Source organism: Lactuca sativa, chromosome 8 (genome assembly GCF_002870075.4).
Source record: "Lactuca sativa cultivar Salinas chromosome 8, Lsat_Salinas_v11, whole genome shotgun sequence".
In the NCBI taxonomy this organism is placed as follows: Eukaryota; Viridiplantae; Streptophyta; class Magnoliopsida; order Asterales; family Asteraceae; genus Lactuca; species Lactuca sativa.
Window position 1 is genome coordinate 225984735 of NC_056630.2, and position 7932 is coordinate 225992666.

Genomic DNA, 7932 nt, shown 5'->3' on the forward strand with positions numbered 1-7932 from the left:
AGTTCAACAGTTTCACTAAACATATTACTTCAAATGACTTTCTTAAACGTTTTTACATGATTAAAGCTCGTTATCAAACTGTCTTACATACTGTAAGCTTCCTTTCAAAATCGGTTACAAAGGTGTTTTCAAACAATGGTTTTACGTGTACTTAAACTGTCTTATCAAACAAAATACTTTCAATCATTTTATAAACTGACATCAAGTCACAAATCTTTATTAGACTTTTCAACGGTTTTACAAAACTTCTTTATGCTTTTATATTATAAATTGCATGTCTCTATATGTATAGTTATATAAGAAATGTTTAAAAGACTTAGAAAGGCTATCCACCCTATTTCCTTTTCGCGCCTTGAGATGTGGTCTGGTGGGATATTGGGTATTCGTCCGAAAGTTGTTTAAATATTAGTTATATATTATGTATACATATATGGTCATAAATGTTCCATCAGTTAATTTAGTTCCGATACAAATAGATATCAATGGTGTATAAACCTACTTGGTCACTCATCAATTACATCCTAGTAAACTATTATAGGAATAGTTTAGAGTAAACAAAACATTTTCACTACTACAAGAAATTACACCAGAGTCAGTTCATTAATGAGTCCAGACTACATGTTATATGAAGGAATACTTTTACATGAATACTTATACATGAATACTTTTACATAAACATTATATGGCAAATTACTACTACATGTTATATGAAGGAATACTCTTACATGAATACTTATACATGAATACTTTTACATAGACATTATATGGAAATTTAATGTTACATGTTATATGTCTAGATACGGTTATATTGTTCGCCTTTCTATCTTTACCTTGTGATTTAATCACATCATCGACGAGGTAGACTGGGACTTTATCTCCTAGTACCACATCATACTTTGAGGGACTAACCATTCCGACAACCACTGCTAGCTACAGAGGTAAATGAACAATCTACGGATGTTCTAGGTTGATACCATCGTGGGTATACATAAGGGACTAACTATTCCTAAACCCGGCTGTTAGCAACAGAGGTAAATGAACAGTCTACGGATGTTCTAGGTTGATACCATTTCAGATATACTTAAGAGACTACTAATAAGAGTTAAACAAGGAAAAACCATCACATTTTCAAGAGATGCGTACTTTCAAAACAGTCAGGTCTAGGTAAAAGACTACTTTCAAAACATTCGAGTCTTGGTAGAAGACTACTTTTATACTAGTAGGAAATATGGGATTTTCTAGAGCTTTTCATACTTATACTAAATGTTTCATCATTCATTTACCAGTCTTTCATATCAACTAATCAAAGCAATGACATTAAATACTTATGAACTCACCAGCTTAAATGCTGATCTATTCTTTCAAAATAACTTGTATTCTCAGGTTACAAATAGACAGGTGTCGATACAAGGTTTAGAGAAGATGGAGCACTCAAGACTCGTCTTTTATTTTGATAAGTTATTATCATATCTTGTACAATGAAAGAAAACACTTGTAACTAAAATTATACTATTGATGCAATGGATGATGTTGTTGCTTGTTTACTACTTTACATTTGTTGTGATGCATACATGACGTCCTCCGCCCCAGAACGTTTCCGCCGTTCGTGGTTTTAGGGTGTGACAGATTGGTATCAGAGCATTGTTTATAGTGAATTGAGTATATCAACCCATAAAAGATATACTAACTATAAATACAATAGGATTAAGAATACTCTGATTTAGAGTATATACTTTAAATAATAAGATATTTAAGTAAGTATACGTGCTGCATTCATACTAAAATCAGTGTCACTAGGACAGTAAAAAAGAATTACAAATTGTTGGGCAACACAAGTGGGCTTAGAGACATATGGTCAAAACTGGGAAGATATAGCCTGATCGCCTATATTATCCGAGGGTTGACTAGCATGTGCCTAAGTTTAAGTGTGTAGTCGCAACAATGCTAAAATCTTACCAACCCTACCACAATGAGAACAATAGAACATAACATAAAAATTAAAATACTATAGGAGTATTTGGTGTTACTATAAGTACTTTATACTTGAGAATTAAAACGGGATCCTCATTACTAAGTTGATAGTTGCTAAATGGATACACTAAGGCTACATGTAATTAGGATGTTATAGACTTAGAATCAGTGGTAATTTTGCCTTACCCCTATTCTGTGTGAATTTGGAAATAAGGTCACTTATTCGAAGGTCTATCCTATTTAGATTACACATAGCTGGTATGCACTTCACAAATAGTGATGTAACTAATGAGGGTTTTCTAAATAATTATCTAGATAGTTCGTCTAATAATTATCCACTTACCCTAAATTCTCGCATAGAAATCACAGTTGGACTCCATCCCCTTGACAACCAGTATCTTTCGAATAAAGTCATAGCTGGTTGGTTTGGAGAAGAACCATAGAACGATCATCCTATCCCCTTGGATGATCACCGTGATGAAGACTTTTCGTATGATGATAACTCCGAACCAGAGGTTGAGAACCTACCCCAAGCAGCTCCTTTCCAATTCCTAACCTTCGTCCGACTTTTCATGGCCCGACCCTGAGTGAGTGGAATGCTTGGAAACAGGGAGCCAAGGACAAGATCAGTTTATGCTATTTGATGGCGACCGAAGCTTTTACGACTTGAGAAATGGGGGCTCAGCAGATAGAGTCTTGCCAATCTTGGTCCGCAGAGGGGCCCGAAATGAGATTCAAGGCAAGACAGCCCTACATCAGATTGCAGAAGTAGGCGCCTATGCTAGAATGCATACCCTCCACACCATTCATCTAGAAGATGCTCACGAGAGATCAGAGAGAAACCATGAAACCCTACTGCAAGCACTGACTGAATCACGAGCCGAAGTCATAGGGCTCCGAGTACACCAGATGGTGTGCGAAAGACACCTACTTGACATGGAACGTCAATTGGTTGAACTAAGAGTTCACCAGAGGAATGACCGTCGCCAGTAGTAGACACTTTACTTTATTTCCCTTATAAAAAGTGGAATCGTATTTTTCTGTCTATGCCTGATGTGGCATTTTCTATGAAATTATCTTGTACCGTAAGTACTTTAGTTAGGTCTTTATGCTGTCAGGAACTATCTCCTATGGATATGATGTAAGACCTTTACAGGGTCATTTTCCTGAACCTTTACGTCGTGAATATCCAAGATATTGACAGCCGGCTAACTTTTGTGTCATTTCCTTCATTCAAGTACTCTTATCATACTCTCATTGGAGTCTATCTGAAACCTGCTTTAGTTAAGTCATTGGACCATAGCAAGTTAGATATGGAGACATTTCCAAATCTCTTTCAGTGGTTGGATTTTGTTATTCACCAACCCACGATACCTCAACTTGTACAACAAACGTCTTGAGACCATTCTACGAACTTACCTCTACTCATTTCTAGGACTGCATCATAGGGATGTAGGTCAAACCTTCGCGAACATACTTTCATTCTGTACTAGGACTGCATCATAGGGATGTAGGTCAAACTTTCGAGAACATCGTCGTACTCTTTACATGAACAATCTAAATTCTCAGGATCACAGCTACAGGAGAGCCTACTCCGGAACCACGTTAAATGTAATTTGGGCGTTTCGTTGTAACAGACTTATAAACTATCTAGAACTAGTGCAACTAGAGTCTTACCTTTTGCGAGATCCTGTTTGTATAGGAATTCTCGTGCTGCGTATACTTGTCTTTTGTAGTATATCTTATTCGCAGCAATAGTCTTGTGGTAAATCTAAAGTACTGTAACTCTGTTCATGGTTGCACAGTGGTGTTTTGTCTGTAATCGTCTATGTTTAATTCTAATGTCTTTAAAGTTTCTGTATGATTCCGACATTATCATACAATCAGATTCAATTTGATCGACGCCAAAATAGCTTCATACGTACATCTCTTTCTTCTAGATCGTTTTTTTTTTCAGCGAAGCCGTCATATCAGAACACTGTAGTACTCATGCCAGGAGTGCCACTTAGTTATTTTCTTTCCGAAGAAATCCCCGAAGTACCACTCGTGCAGTACGTCAAGTTCAATCCAAGGATTTATACGATTGATCTATCACTGAGAAATGTATGCATAAGAGTGATATATAAACAAGGTTCTACAGGTTTAGAATTGATGATTCCACTTTAACGTCTTTTCCCGGATGGGATGTGAGGGTAAGGAAGAATCAGTTATTCGACTACCCTTTCAACCTTAATTATATGCGACTTGTATACCCGAAATTGTGATTGTGAAACCATGTATGAATTCTAAAATGGACTTCAGGACAGAGAACTGCCTAAGTATACGAGTAATCACATCGTCATGTGAACAAACTTAGAACCCAGAACGACTCCCGAAAACAGATCGCCCTATAGTTTAAACACCCTCGGAGATACCAGAACAGTACAAACCACTTGACGAACTACACAGAAAAAGAATTAGAAGACTAGGCTTCTCACCCTAGAGAACCCCGGTCATATTCTCGCGGAGATCGACGGATTGCAACGTATGTTCCTCGGATATCGAGGACTCCGTCAAGATTTTCATAGAAATCGTTATCTCTGCCTCGCATAGACAAAATGGTTGAGCAAACGCAAGGAAAGAAACTACTTCCAGGAATGGATCTGGAATCCGAATAACACCAGTTCGAGTGTTAGGGGAGGATGTCCGGAAGACTATCTCCTGAACTCGATGTGGACACTTCGAGTTCGTAGTGATACCTTTCGGATAGGACCAATACGCCCATAGTTTTCATGAGCTAAATAAATAGAGTTACGTCTTTCTTATTGGGATCAATCATCATTTCTCCATGTAATGACTTACTTATCTACCCTCGTAGTAAGAAGAAAGCCCATGGTAACATTCCTACAGAGGAACTTTTAGCAAAGATCTCTAGGCACGAGTTTTGAAATTGAAGAGTCAAATTTCTAGGACACACTGTTAGTAATGTGAGAAATTATGAGTACTCTTTCAATTTGTCAAAACCGTTGAGCATTTATCGACACCAGAGATGCCGACAGTTTTTCGCCAGATTCTAGGTCTTACCGACCTACCGCCTTAGTTCATTCAGAACTCCTCGCAAGCTACAGAAACTCGTACGACTTTGACCCAGCAAGGGGTGGCCTTTGACTGGGAAGTTACGTAAGAAAAGAAACCTTTGAGATTCCAAGTGAGTGACCAAGTTCTTTAGGATAACTCACTCTGGGAATGGCTTAATACGCTTCGTAAAGCGTGGAAAGCTAAATCCAAGTTAGACAGGACCTCCAAGATTCTTATCAGAATCGGTCCTGTGCCTCACACAAACAAGACCTACTCCGCGAACTCAGTAACATACTTTCTACTCTTTGCATCTCGATCGTGAAACCATACCTTTCCGTTAGGACTCTTGCAAGTCCACTCATCGAGATCCTCGCCTTCGTATTAGAACCGTAGTGACCCTCGACCGAGAGGTCAAGCGGACGAAGAAACGCCATCGCCAGTTAGTGAAGGTTCGTTGGAATGCCAACCAAGAACCCGTGATCACTTAGGTGCACTAGAACCAATGGATTAGGAAGTTTCCTCCTCACGAATCGATCATTCGTGCATACTTCCTTGCTTAAATTCTAATTTCGGGACGAAATTCCTTCTAACGGGGGGATGATGTGACAACCCGATATTTCGAGACAATGTAATGTAAAACCAATCAAATTTAGGTCAAAATATAACTTTCCTAAAATCTTATTTGGGTTAAATAAAGTAGTAGGAATCGTATAAAGGTTTTCGTACATATAAAGAACCCTAAAATCCGAGTTATAACGAAGAAGTTATGACCAACCGAAGATTCTCGGCAAAACCGGCAACACCGATTAAACGAAAAACGTGAAGTTTCAATACAATAGTTTATAGCCTTAAGTATCTAAATGAAAGTTATAGATAACCTCAAACCGTGAGCGTACATAAAAAGAATGTCCAAATCTGACTTCGTATGAGGAAGTTATGATTTTTCCAAGATTCGGGTATAGCAGTAGACAGCTAAAAAAACTCGAAATAGAGCTCGAGATACTTTTGACCAAAACGACCTAAATGAGAATCTAAGGTCTCAACATTAGTAGCGCAACGATGAAAAGTCTGACGAAAACGGACATCGGATGAAGAAGTTATGGATTTTTGAAGTTTGTTAATTAATTTAAATATAAATTAAATTAAAGCTCGGTATTATCCGAAGAAGGAGTCACCGGTCCGATCCCTCGTACGCCCAGCGTACCGTCGTACGCCCAGCGTACTCGGATGCTAGGCTCCGGTTCGTCCACGTCGCTCCAATGTTTCGACCGAGGATGCGCTCATGCATGACGCATGAGTACGCAGCGCGTACTCTAGCACGCCCCGCGTAACGCAACCTCTCAGACCCCTATAAAAAGGATGCGAGGGTGCCGGCCAAAATTGCTAATTTCCTTCCTTTCTCGCGCCGAAGCTCTGCGTTTCAACCCTCGGAATCATCCTAAAGGCCCGGTTTTCATATCCAAGGTGGGAAGAAAGTTCTACACTCCCGAGACTCCTGAGATTTCCCGAGAATCTCGAGAGATCCGCTTTCTCGAGTAGAAGTTCTGCTCGGTTTTCGTCACGCATTCTTCAATCAATCAAGTGAGTTCATACCCCTATAATCCACACTTTTAAATGTTTTATGAATATTTTTATATGCTTTTAAGGGGGGAATACAAGTAAAACACACGATGATTATCGTATGTTATATAAAGTTTCGTTTTATACTTTTTATCAACGGAATCGCATGCGATTTATAATCATTATAAAGAAACTTTCGTGTGCAAAATGTATCACGATAATATCATATCTTTCGGAAATTGAAAAGTGTTGTTATTTATATATAAATCAAACACTCCGCTTGTACTGTATGTATATGTGTCCACCTTTTATACTACAAACATACGATTATTTTGGGACACTTCTTGTTAATAAATAAATCATATGTGATTTATAACTAGTATACAAATAGATTCACTAACAAGTTCAACAGTTTCACTAAACATATTACTTCAAATGACTTTCTTAAACGTTTTTACATGATTAAAGCTCGTTATCAAACTGTCTTACATACTGTAAGCTTCCTTTCAAAATCGGTTACAAAGGTGTTTTCAAACAATGGTTTTACGTGTACTTAAACTGTCTTATCAAACAAAATACTTTCAATCATTTTATAAACTGACATCAAGTCACAAATCTTTATTAGAATTTTCAACGGTTTTACAAAACTTCTTTATGCTTTTATATTATAAATTGCATGTCTCTATATGTATAGTTATATAAGAAATGTTTAAAAGACTTAGAAAGGCTATCCACCCTATTTCCTTTTCGCGCCTTGAGATGTGGTCTGGTGGGATATTGGGTATTCGTCCGAAAGTTGTTTAAATATTAGTTATATATTATGTATACATATATGGTCATAAATGTTCCATCAGTTAATTTAGTTCCGATACAAATAGATATCAATGGTGTATAAACCTACTTGGTCACTCATCAATTACATCCTAGTAAACTATTATAGGAATAGTTTAGAGTAAACAAAACATTTTCACTACTACAAGAAATTACACCAGAGTCAGTTCATTAATGAGTCCAGACTACATGTTATATGAAGGAATACTTTTACATGAATACTTATACATGAATACTTTTACATAAACATTATATGGCAAATTACTACTACATGTTATATGAAGGAATACTCTTACATGAATACTTATACATGAATACTTTTACATAGACATTATATGGAAATTTAATGTTACATGTTATATGTCTAGATACGGTTATATTGTTCGCCTTTCTATCTTTACCTTGTGATTTAATCACATCATCGACGAGGTAGACTGGGACTTTATCTCCTAGTACCACATCATACTTTGAGGGACTAACCATTCCGACAACCACTGCTAGCTACAGAGGTAA